General features: G+C 48.7%; 1 protein-coding gene across 3 annotated transcripts in view; it reads left to right on the top strand.

Annotated features, from left to right (window-relative positions):
• The first annotated feature begins 299 nt into the window (after nucleotides 1-299).
• Nucleotides 300-13,161, top strand: part of Syndig1 (synapse differentiation inducing 1) — a 164,177-nt gene continuing 151,315 nt past the window's right edge. The window contains exon 1 of one of the 3 annotated variants that reach the window (XM_085696831.2): nucleotides 300-433. The gene's annotated coding sequence lies outside the window, so the exon portion shown is untranslated. Of the gene's footprint in view, nucleotides 434-490; nucleotides 588-4,307; nucleotides 4,329-13,161 lie in introns of those variants that run through there. The other 2 variants (XM_048436366.3, XM_085696832.2) reach the window with 2 other exon arrangements.

The following is a 13,161-nucleotide window of genomic DNA, read 5'->3' as shown; positions in this document are numbered from 1 at the left end:
CTTCGCGCACCATTGCTCCCTCTCCTCCCCCTCTTCCTCCCCGCCCCCCCCCCCCCCGGTCGCCTCCTCCCTCACGCAAGTCGCCAGGTTCGGTGAACCCAATAGACCGGAGCGGCGCACTCCGGGTCTCCCCCTGCTCAGCCCAAGCCCTTTCTGCTCCCAGGGGCCAAGAGGATCCAGCTCGGCTAGGGCGGCGCCGCTGCCCCGCGCCTGGAGCTCGGGAACCTTGTGCGCGGGGCAGCCCGAGGCGCTGGCTGCGATCCAGGGAGGGGAGCGGCGGGGGAAGCAGCGCGCAGGGGAGGGCAGAGGCGGAGAGCCACGAGCCCAGGAGCAGAGGCGGGCTCCGCACCGCACCGCGCCCCGCACGCTCGCCGGCTCCCGAGACGCGCGGGCGGCCGCCTGGGCGCACCAGCCGGGTCACCTTGTCCCGGAGGTAAGTCCTGAGCGCCGGAGCGGCGCGGGAAGACCGGGGGCTGCGGGAGTGGGCGGCGGCGACGGCGAGCGGGCGGCGGGCGCTGGAGGATGCCCTGGCTCAGGCGGGCGGACGCCTCGCAGCTCGCAAACCAGGCGGCAGTGTGCCGGCCGCGGTAAGTCCCGTTGGATCGCGGTAGCCGGACCGGGGAGACAGTGTCGCCCCGTGAGAGGGGAGATGGCGCCTGACCGGGAAGATTCAGAGGACAGGAACCAGTACTATCAGCCCGGCTGCACCTTGGCTCCTTGCCGCCTTGGGTATCCAGGCGGCGTGAAGGGGCTGCTGTGCGACGTCGGTTAGAGCTAGTGAGTCTGTGAACTGAGTGCGACGGAGCCACGCTGCTCCGGGCCAGGCCGGGATACGGGAACACCAGCCTAGATGATTCCGATCATTCCCTGGAGCGACCTAGCTGAGTCCAACAGGGGCTGGTGAGCGAGGCACCCGTGGAGCTGGCACTGAAGTCCACATGGGACAGAGAAGGAAAGGGCCAAAGGAAAAGGAAGGTAGAATTTAGAAGGACCTAGATGAAGTAGGGGGCACAAGAAGCTATCTGGACGGAGGACAGGAATTCTAGAGCCCCTCACGTCCGACCTGGAAGAGACCGGGTTTTATGAGCTGTCCGGGCCCTGGCAAGCGCGACAGTCTGCAGCCTTGGAGTCGCCAGTCCTGGCGCCTAGGTGGGGGCAAGCAGATGCGCTAACGGGGTTCAGATACTAATTTGGTTGTCCGCAGGCGTGATTCCTACACTTCATTTGCGCTCTTCTCTCTGTATAATAGAGAAAGAGTGGGCCACCCATGGAGTTGGACACTTTCCCTAAGAAAGGGCTTTGGGCATTTGCCTGTTCTGAGCACCCTTCCCTCGGTGTGGTAGCCTTTCAACTGAGTTTTGTGGAGGCAGCGGAGGGATCGCTTGTCTTTATTAAAGGAAAACAGGAAGGGGGTCTTCTGGCAGTCCTCATTTTCTGTGGGGTCTTCTGGCAACAGCTCAGGCAGGGCACCTCCGACTTAAGGTGCGCACCACGCTCCTGGTTCCTGCGGTGTTAGCTGTGGTGGTGGCGCCTCTGCGCTGCGGGTAAGAACTGGGGCTGCCTGCGCCTTTCAGAGCCTCACCAGGTTTTTGGTGCAGCAAACGGTGGTCCCGGCTTATTTGTTTGGGGGACAGACGTCGGTTGGGGCAATACCGAGGGGTTCTTTCTTCTGTTTAGAATCAAGCAGTGAACATGCATCTGTGAGGCCCTCTTCTACAGCCCAGCGAGTTTGGTTAGAACCCTAAGCCAGAGGCAGAAAGCTGCGCAGACCTGCAGCTTGAGCCCGGTGACAGCCTCCAACCAAACCTCAGGGCCAGCCAACTTTTCTTTGCCAAGGTGTCATTGCTGGAGCCTCGGGGGTGCGTGCAGAGAAATGGTTTCAAAGAGGAAAAATAGGGTCGCCAAAGCAGCGTCCACAGTCTGGTGTCAGTTTGTAGGATGGGAGTAAGAAACTGAGAGGAATTTTCAGAGGAGCTGCATATCCCTTTGGCCGGCCTTTTGAAGTTGTAGACCACAGGTGCGGGGCCTGTGGATGTGTGAGGAAGCACCTCTCTTTTTTGCTTCCTTTCCTCGCGCCTTCAAACACTTTGGCCCCTTGCTAGGGTGAGCTGGGCTCTGTCAGTAATCGGGTGCCTTTCTTTCTCACCCTGCCCCCACTGCCTGCCTGTGCAAAGAGGACCCATAAATTAGTTGGCCCTTTTCAGTAAGGGAGAGAGGACTGCGCCATGGGGGCAGAGGAAGTGAGGAAGCATCTCAAACTTTTCTATTTCAGAAATTTTCAGTGGTATAGAAACGTAGAAAGATGCCCCTGCCCATTGCTTGTTTCTCAGAGTACTGGAGACCTTGTTTGAATAAAGGCTTCAAAAGCCATGCCCCAAAAGATGGCTGTTTGGGGGGGATATGCTAATTAGCTTGATGCAGTTATTCCACATCACACAGCTAGATCATAGCCTCACTTTGTGTCCGGCAAGTTTATACAATTATGAATGTATATACAGGAACCAACAAAGCAAATTTATGGGTCGAAAATAATAAATTACGTTGCCTTTTCAACTTACTTTTTGAATGATCTAGCAAAGTGACAGGTTTACGTATGGAATTTTCATACGTGTTTCATTTTGGCTTTAACCTTAAGAGAGAAAAAAAAAGGTATTCTTAGCTGACTTCATCTGTCTGCACATAGTCCTATCTCTGTGGCTGATGTCGGTTCATTGCAGGTTGGCCTGACCATCAGAAATAACTGTTCTGTGTTTGGCTTCTGTGCTGGACTGAATCCCAGGGCCTCACCACAAATGCTAAGCATGGCTGAGTTACATTTTAGCTCCAAAGTATGACTGTTACTAGTGATCCCAGTTAGAGCACAGAGGATGTTCAAGTACGAGGGAAGGCATTCCTCTCCCCGTTCTTATTAGGGGTGGGGGGTGGAAAGACAGCCTGCTATTCTTCGTGGACGGAACGGGGGAAGGACATTTCAAGAGGAAAGACAAATCCAGTTACTAAGGAAAAGGGACTTTTAAATTTTTCTATACCTATCTATCTGGGGGCATGAGTGAGATTTTAGTTGACCAGTTGCTGCAAGAACACCAAAATAATTGGGGGGAAAAAATGGGTAAAAACTTCACTCAGTTCCTAAGTCATACGCGATTTTTTCCACATTTAGCACTGACATACGTGTAAGGGCTGCAACGTGTCCTTCATATTAGCCTCCTCCAGTGAGTCTTGTTTGCTAGGAGACGTTTGCTTATGTAAGTTTTCTCTGAGACACCATCTCTGCTATAGCTGTTGCGGGGCTCACTGGGAAGGCAGCATGCTCCAGGGGTGCATTGGGAAGCCTTGGGTGGGCCTTCCTGTCACACTTACTAGGCCCTCCGAAGAGGTGTTCTGCCTTGGATTTGGTACCCAGTGTGATTTTCCTACTGTAGAGAGGTGCCACATATACCAGAGAAGGCCAGGAGGGTTTGCAGGAGGAATGTCTTCAGACCCCCTCTGTACACCTCTGTATTTTCTTTGGGATGAAAGTCATCTCTGAAAATGTCAGTGGAGTTCTTGGAGCTGGGTAGACTTTGGAATGCCTTCATGAAGAGTGCTGTATAAAGGGACCCCTTGATTAACCTTTTGTTAAGTGGACAACTGTCACGTAGGTGAGCGCTTTCACCACGTCCTCCCAGATAAAACCTCGATATGTTTGTGTTATGCCACTGCAGGCCCCTTTCTCACATCGTCCCTTTCAAGTTTCCCCTGCCCATTGGGGAACGCAGATCCCCAGGGATGGCAGGCACTGGTACAGTATTGCAACCTGTGGTTTGAACAATGCCAGATGTTAGACACACTCTGAGACAGGAGGCCGAGGGGTCCATTTGTCAGCATCGGCTGGTAGGAGCCAGAGACATTGGAATGATGCATAGGGCTGTTTTACAGAAATATGCTCATGTGAGATGTTCTGAGAGCCATAGTTTGTGACCTCATTTCACTACACTGGGGACACTGAGGCACAGTGTCAAAAAGGTGAAAATACTCAAAACGTTGAAGGCAGGCTATTCAGTCTCTTACCCACTCCACCAGAACTTTATAGTGAAGAGCAGCAGGTGGTTTTAGATGTGAATTTTTAACATTCTCGGTGCAAGACTCTTGCGTGTTTCAAATTATTGCTGAGAGTTTGCAAACCTGTTTTAATTAGAGGCTGTGAGCAATCGAGCCGCGCTCTGTGACCCAGTTCCCTGGCCATCGTTGCTTACGAACACTGCTGTACTGGAGGCAAAGGGAAGAGTGAGTCTTCTGTCCCCTGGCTGTCACTCTGTCCCTGCAGAACTTTCGGAAGCAGTGGAAAGGTCAGTGTTCCGAAGTCTGGGCTTTCCCACTGAGCTTTGAACGGGTTAGAGAAATCTCTTAACTTTCCGGAGACTGTGTTGCTTTTCCATCACATGCTTCTCAGGATCTTAAAAACAAAATGATCGTCACCACTGTTTGCTAAAGAGAGGAAGCTCTAGGTAAAGGATGCCCTCCGATTTTATTTTAGCTGGTGTTCTGTTGCTGTGACGAGACACCACGACTGCGGTAATTCTTAATAAGGAAAACATGTTATTGAGCTTTCTCACAGTTTCAGAGGTTTAGTCCATTGTCAGCAAGGCAGGAAGCATGGTTGCATTCAGACAGACATGGTGCTGGAGGAGCTGAGAGTTCTACAGCCAGATCCACAGGCAGCAGGAAGGAGCAAGGAGAAACTGGGTATGGTTCTGGCTTCTGAAACCTCAAAGACACCCGCAGTGACACACTTCCTCTAATAAGGCCACACACACTAAGGCTCGCAAACAACCCCACTGCCATTCCCTAAGTATGCAAATAAATGAGTCTGTGGGGGCCATTCTTATTCAAACCACACCACAAGTCTTAACTGACGGTTTCTTTTGGGCCTGTTTTCAGTAACTGGCTAGATGAGAAAACAGAGTAGTCCAGCCCTGCCTGTATCTGCATCCTATAACTACTGGTCATCAGGACTTCCAGGAGGACAGTGTGTCCGCTTCCTGAGGGCAGCCCAGCTGTCCCACAGGAATGTGTGTGAAACGGTCAACAGTCCTGTGTGCTGAAGATGTTCAGGGACCATGGAGACAGCCACGTGAGCAGTAGTGTTGAATACAGCTAACTTAGCGAAAAGTGGATTCCTGTCACATTATAGAACTTTCCCGATTCATTGCTTACGATTCATTGCCTAAACCATCATGTCAGATTACCAACAAAAGCCAGCCACCATGTGGGACACATGATGATTTAGACTATCACGATGATTTAGGTGGTGTGCATCACATAGTCTAAATCGTTGTAAGTCTTCATGTGACAAAGAATTTATTAAATCTGTTACCCCAAATAAAGTAAAATAAAGCAATAGAGAAAAACAATGAGTGAGCAATGGGATTGAAAGATCAGTTAGAACCAAATAACCATAAATGGAGAATCTCACCTCCCTCCCTCTGTCTCTCTGTCTCTCTGTCTCTCTGTCTCTCTGTCTCTCTCTCTCTCTCTCTCTCTCACACACACACACACACACACACACACACACAAGATAAAATAAAAGCTGGATCTAAGTTGGATCTGTATACTCTTATAATCCCACCTACCCAAGAGGCTGAGATGGGGGATTGTAAGTTCAAGGCCTACCTAGGCTACATAAAATGTTTATGGCCAGCCTGGACAACTTAACTTATCAAGAACCCATCGCAAATGAAAAGAAAAACTGAAGATGAACTAGGGATATAGCTCAATGGTAGACTGCTTGTCTAGAGTGCAAAAGGCCCTAGGTTCACTTTTCAGTACCACAAAACAAGCAAACATTTCTTCAGAAAGCACAGAGACAACTTTGGAACTTCATGTACATAAACCAACATTTAGAATCTAGTTAGTATTACTACAGAGATAAACATTTTGCTACTGAATTTCGTGTGTGTGTGTATGTGTGTGTGTGTGTGTGTGTGTGTATTTCTGTGTGTGCCTGTGAGTGTTTAAATGCCTTTATTGGCTCTTTTTTTTTTTTTAGTCTTTATTTTAGGTGCATTGGTGTGAATATGTCAGATCCCCTGGAACTGGAGTTACAGATAGTTGTGAACTGCCATGTAGGTGCTGGGAATTAAACCTAAGTCCTAACTGCTGAGCCATCTCTCCAGCCCCTTCAAATGTGTTTAATGTGAATATTTTTGTTGGCTCTTAATTCCTAGCTGGGTTTAAATTATATTATAGAACACTTTGAAGTTGTAACTCAGAGAGAGGAAACTTAGATTTAGCCTAAGATTCATCTTTCAAAAGGGCTTATGTGGAAATTCACATTTTGAACAGTTGTGATATCTCATTTGAATCTATCATTTAATAGACTGGGCTACCATTCAGATGTGTGTCTATCTGTTCCTTCCTTCCTTTTTTCTTGGTCCAAAAGTACTTAAATCTAAAATTGCAAACATGTTTCAGACACTAAGAACCACTACGGTCGCATTCCACTGCCTCAACTTTAAACACACTTCAGAAAGCAGAACTCTGTGTTCTCACCTCCAACACATTTGGGATTCAGCCTTCTCCCTTAGGAAATTAAAACAGTGGATGTTATATAAGCCTATTCTTCCATGGTGAGTATAATATGCATTTAAATGAATTCCTATGGGCGTGGTCCTCACCTGGTGATAATGGCTCTGAGCTGGAGCAGGTTTGAAATAAGTGGGTTTATGTCCCAAGAGCCACTCTGGGGTAGAATTGGGACCAGTGCATATCCATGGTGAGGCAAGCTCAAGACTGAGTTTTAGTAGATTTCTAGGATCCCCAACTCATCCTATGAGAGACTGGCACCAGCCCCACACTTAAAATGGAGTCTAAAAATGCATCTAGTAAAATGCAGGCACTTCTACACCCACCTTCACCTCCAAAAATCTCACTTTCAGCCTGTCTTCTATATGTTTTCTTCTTAAGAGACCCTGTTTCTACCAGCTGAACACATCATGGGATACTGGTGCAGGGCCTTAGGGTGGTGAGAAAAGGTGAGGCTTCACAGGAGAACAATAGCTATAAGTAGTGTCTGAGAGAGAGAGAGAGAGAGAGAGAGAGAGAGAGAGAGAGAGAGAGAGAGAGAGAGAGAGCAGAGTCTGGCCAGAGCTTGCCGTGCAGACATCCCTAGATAGACTTCAGAACTGTTCATCTGCTCTGCATAGCCCAGAACAGCTCCCTGAATTCAAAGTCACTGCAAGCAAAGAGGATCTGTAGGCTGGACCCCAGCCTTGATATGCCTGTAATGGATCCAACCTTTTCACTTTTCTGCTGTCTCCCACCCCACCCCCATCCATTCCATCGCCTCTACAGATCCAGGAACTGGCTGACGGATGTGCCAACTACCCCCTACTCAGCTCCCGGAGCTTTAGTCCAGTTATTTCAGTGCTTTGACATAAAAAAAAATCTCTAAATTCCCTGACAGAAATAGAATTTTATTTAAAATGTAAATACAGGGAAATAATCGGTTTTACTATTTCCTTACTCTCTTGCTTTCATTTGCACCCTGACCCCGCCGGTGTGTGTACAGGTTTGTGTATGTAGGAAGGTGGGAATGTGTGTGTGTGCAGCTGTGGCTTCTCTGACAGCAAGGGTCGTGTGGTCTGCAGTACAGCTAACCAAGGGGCTCAGAACTGCCATATCCTGAGTCCCTAGTCACTGTCTTGAAGTCCCTTGTTCAGGTCCTGGTGTGTAGCGCTCATTGGCACCATTGCTAATCTGAAATGATCCTACTGACTGCTGTCTTGGCTGTGGAAAAGAGCCCCAGATGTGTTTTACAGGACTGCAGTTAGAGATCCGTGGGGAGAAAACCTATTTGTTGACTCAGAACACGTAGACCTCTGCAGTTCCCCTTCTTGTTGCTGATTTTCCAGGCACCTTTCTGAGAGCTGCACACTTCAGGAGCCTGGGTCACTGAGTGTGTCTCCATCTCACATTTCAACAACTGCCCTATTTGATGAGTATCACCTGTCTACATGGCCAGGGACACAGGGAATGTTGGTGCAGACTTGCCTGGAGCACTGTGACCGCTCTCCATCTGTGCTTGACCATGACCTAGTCTCCAGCACTCTCTTCTTTATTAGAGTAGGGGTGTTTTTAAGGGTCCAGGTTTTCTGTGGCCTCAAGACTGCATTTGGGAGAGTTGACATTTTGATGTTTGCTTCCCATCTTATTAGTTGACCATTTTTGCTCCCTGCACTGGGAGGCTCCTTTGCAATCCACTGACCTCTTTCCCTGGCTCTATCCCCAACAGAACTCTGCACTGTCTTTCTAGCCACCAGTTCAGATCCTACAGCCTTTCCCAGGTACACTGAGACCCAAGGGAATAAAGCACATAGATAGCTGGAATATTTGGTGTACGCTATAAGCTGGTCCAGGATACCCCTGCCCCTCTGTGTCTTATCCTCTAGCTATTGTAGTGACCTGCAGAGGCTTGCCTGACTAGAAATAACAAACAGCAACCAATTTAAGGCTCATCTCTCCCAGGGTTGAATATAAAGACTGCCTGACAGGTGGTCTCATAGTGTTCCAGTATCTGGCATGTCCACTCTACCAGCATCAGGACCCAGGAGTGAAGAACAGGTTAAAAGTCATCATCCTATACCCTAACTGGTGCTATATACTTCTTCTTAGCCATCAGGACCCCTCTGTTGCCTTGGATACCCAAATGCACTATGTAGGTCCTTCCATCTACCCCAAGGGCCTTCCCGTAGCACCGCCCTGCTAGGAAGTTCCGCCTCCAGCCCTGGGCCTCATAGTCTTGGGATTCTTTGTTGTCTTTGGAGATTGAAAGGGTAGCTTTAGCACTGACAGACACTTTAAACAAAGGACTGATCTTCCCAGGATTCTCTGTTGCCCCAGAGTGAAATCAGTTCCACCTCTTTAGACACCGTCCTCCATCTGAGATATGTCTGTCTGCTAAGTGAGAGTTGAGGCAGCTGTCTGTTCATGAATGTGTATGAAGGGGCTTGGGGATTGGCAATGTCAAGGGAGTAGAATGGAAATAAGTGTAGTGTGGAGAAGATGGGCAGGTGAATGGTGCCGTGGCAGGGACATGGTGAGCCTTGATAGGATGCATAGCAAGTGTCTCCTTTCTCAGTCCCACTGTGTCCTGGCAATTATCTGTCCAGGTGACATAGAGCTACAGACATAGGTTAGGGAGAACCTTCGGCCCTGGGAACGTTAGCACCTCCATGGAAACCGAGCCTGTGAGAAGAGCGGAATCCTGATGGAACTAACGGAGAGCTGAGTGCTGGCTGATGATGGGGCTCAGCCACTGTCATTTCTGCCTGGCTGAGCACCTTCCAGATTCCAAGGGTTTCTGATCTCATTCTCTAAACCTTCTGACCCTGGGGTTTATATTCAGGCTGGAGTGGAAATACTGGTCTTTCTGTTCAACTCCTCACTTCAGGAATGGATGGCTGTCTCTGAAGACATATAGGTGACCTCTGATTTCTGGGTGAGCTAATGGATTTAGGAAATACAGGGGTTCTAATGGAGGGGCCAGACCAAAGCTTGTGTGGCTTATTTGCCTCGTGTTAGGAGTGTTGGCACGGGAAACTGACAGCAGCTTCTACTCTTAGGTCCTTACTGCTAGTGATGTTTCTCCAGAGCCAGATGGCAGCACCAAGGAAGGAAATGGTAGAGTGAAAAAGGGGAAGGGGAGATGTGGAGTGTGCCTGTGACTCCATTTGGTTCTCTCGGCACAGTCTGGAGATGCCCCTGTTTTACACTTGGCCACTTGGCATGACCGAAAGAGCCAGAGGGTGCCAACCTGCTGTCCAGCCTTATGCTGCCAGAGTGGGGTACTGCTGCAGAGGCGCATCTTCAGAGCATGCCTGCTTTGTGCCTGCCGCTAAAGGTCATGTGATCTCACCCTGCTATGCCTGGCTACTCAGGCCTCCTGATATTGCTGGAATCTACAGTACCTGCTAGAATTGTTGTGCATCCTGTGAGAAAGGCCAAGGGATGGAGACTATTCTATCACACTGTAGATCCCGAGTGGACCAGGTCATACTTAGGTTGTTTTTCTGTGCAGTTTAGATGGCTTCCATGGGATGCAATGCCTACAGCAAATCAGCAAGTGAGACACAGGACATTGGTTAAGCCTGACTCAGGTTTTAGGAGTCCCAGAGAGCCAAAATCACCTGCAGCACATCCAGGCAGCCAGAGGGGAGGTGCTTATTGCCTCCAATGCCACAGGTCCCAAAAGAACAACAACCTAAGCTAAATAGAACAGCGGGTCTACCCTTGTTCTTCTCTTGCTCTCAACATTAATCTTTTCCCTGACGGTGGAATCTTTTTTCCTCTGCCGATACTGCCCAGAAAACAGTGGTTTTCCTGGAACTGGTTTCAGAGCCTTATGCATTTCAGAAATACATTTTAGTGAGTTGGACTTTGTCCAATAGTCTTTAGGCCAGTATATCTGTGGGTGTGAGGGGAGGAAATCAGGCATGACCCCAACTGTCTCAGAAGGACCATATCAAAGTACTGCTGTCTCTATAGGGTCTGGCTTAGTCCAGAAGAGGATCTTAGGACCCCACTGGTGATGCACGCATCCCTCCCTCTGGGTCTCCCCCATTCCTGCCCTTCCTGCGTGTTACAAAGCTGTCAGGGTAAGAGGGCTGTTCGAGCTATTTTGTATCACTGTGATCAAATGACTGGCAAAAACAATACACGTGAGGCTTTATTTTGGCTTACCATCTCAGAGTTTTTAGTCCTTAGGCTTTGGTTCCATTCCTTCTCAGCCCATGATAAGGATGGGTGTCACGTTGCTGTGACCCACTCTTTCCATAACATTCTAAAGTCGGTTCCCAGTTGAGGGCCAAGGTTAAACAGATAATCCTGTGGTGCTATTTCACACCCAGACCATAACTGGCACTCCTAACCAAGCTGTCCAGTGGCATCACTGTTGGTTGTGGATTTTAGATCTTCCTCAGCTGACAGTGGGATTTTGCCCCGAGAGACCAATCCCATGATGAAATACCGTAAGTTTAAACTGCCCTGAACACACCTGCGAGTTACTTTCCTGTTGCCATGATCAAACACTAGGACCAGAAGCAGCTTACCAGAGGATACTTGGGTTTATGGCTCCAGAGGGATGAGTCCATTGTGGTGGGAAGGCACAATGGAAAGTGGTGGCCATGATGGCAGACGTAGGAGGCTGAGAACTCACACCTTCAGTTGCAAGCATGGAGCTGAGAAAGGGAACTGGAAATAGGAGGCTATATAATCTCAAAGCCTACCCCCAGTGATGTACTTCCTCCAGCAAGGCCACCCTACCGAAACCGCCCCAAACAGCACCACCAAATGGGGATCCAGTGTTCAGATACCTGAGCCTGCAAGTTATATTCTGATTCACACCACCACTGCACCCAACCTGCCGAGCATCTAAATGGCTTAGCAGCACACAGGCTGAGCATCTAAATGGCTTAGCAGCACACAGGCTGTATTCTCAGTTGTTTTCCCTTGGCAGTGCAGGGCTGTCTGTGGCTGCGTCTCTCTGCCCTGGACAGCAAGGTGAAAAAGACCCAGACACAAGAGCACCAGACTGGATAAGAAATGAATTCAAAATCCAGAATGTATTTGTTGCTGAATACTTACCAGTTTGCATTACCATAGAGTTGGGAAATCCTAAACAGAGCCATTGTAAGTCAGAGATCACTCGCAGGTACAGCTGGGTCCCAGCCGATTTCTCTGTTCTAAGACAGTACTGAAGGCCCAGCCTTCAGCTCACTACATGCGATGTTCCTCAGTGGCCACATTCTCTGCAGGTTCCCTACCATCCTCCAGCCCTCTTCCCACTTCCAACCTTCTCTGGGAGGCGTACTCAGAAATGGGGTACCCTTTCCCAGAGGTTTCATTTCTCCTCTTTTCTAGGCTTAGCTGCCCCTTCTACCTGTCTAGCCACTCCTTCTCATTGGACACATCTGGACCCATTTCTGACCACCCTACCACAGCCTTTCTGCAGCTCCTTCTACCTGCCACCTGGCTGTGAGGATTGTCCAGGAGTAAGCTGACCAGAATGCACATCTGCCTCTGGCCCCTTACCAGCCTTCCCTTCCTCATACCAGGCATCCCCATTCTAGACACACAGGACAGACCATTTAGAGAGAATATGAAGCGGTTGAAACAGTAGCTCCAGGCCCCCCAATCTCATCACTACTTCTCCCTAATTCCAGAACATGGGGTTCCTCCTACCCTGTCATGCATTTGCACATGCGTGCATCAGTGTATGTGTGCATACATGCCATATGCCCTCCTCCATCTCCACCTTCGTTTAGCTTCTTCTCGCTAACTTCATTTAGAGCTCAACTTAGTTATCCCCTTATCCTGGTGATGTCCTCCTCTCAAGTTCAGCATTTTCACTTCTGGGTGTCTCTGGTATCTGGCCTTCCTGAACCCTGCTATGGCACTAGCAGAACCACCAAAGATGAGATATTGAGAATTGACTTCGGCAAGATGTGTTTGAGATCCGTAAAGTGCAGACTATGTAGATTTCCTTATGGAGTAAGAGAACAGGAACCCTTCATGGTGAGTGATAGGGCAGAGGCCGTTTAATCAGAATGTCAGTGTTCACTGCCTTTTAAGCTTGATGGTGTGAGTCACAAATTCATGAAAAAATAATGAGGCTGCAGTGCCAAGCATGTCTTTGCGTGAAGAATTGTTCTACCAGATAATAAAATCAAGTGGCAAAATCACATTCACTGACCTTGCATCCAGGCAAGTTTTAAGAAAGAGGTGGAGAAAGTGGATCCACACCTGTTGTCAGACTGGAAAATCGGGCAGTCATGGTGGAAAAAGAAAATACATCCAAGATAATCGAAAGCAAAGTCTTGATATTTCAGGCCTATGTTCATAGACATATTATTGGCAGCAACTAAAACATGGAAGCCATGAACAGATGAGTGAATACGTGTGTAGTGTGTATACAATGGAATATTACTCAGAAGAAGGAAATTCTGACATATGTTATAACCTGGATGAACTACTTGGGTACTTAAGTAAAATGAACCAATCACAAAAGCTACATACCAGTAGTCAATCTTATGGAAGCTGAAAGTAGGGTGGTGATTGCTAGGAAGAGAGGAGATAGTGGGTTATGGTTTATTGGTTATGGAGTTTCAGAAACAAAATGAGAAG

This window comes from Myodes glareolus, chromosome 10 (assembly GCF_982192425.1).
Source record: "Myodes glareolus chromosome 10, mMyoGla1.1, whole genome shotgun sequence".
In the NCBI taxonomy this organism is placed as follows: domain Eukaryota; kingdom Metazoa; phylum Chordata; class Mammalia; order Rodentia; family Cricetidae; genus Myodes; species Myodes glareolus.
Note: the sequence above shows the minus strand (reverse complement) of the source record. Positions and strands in the feature narration are given on the sequence as shown.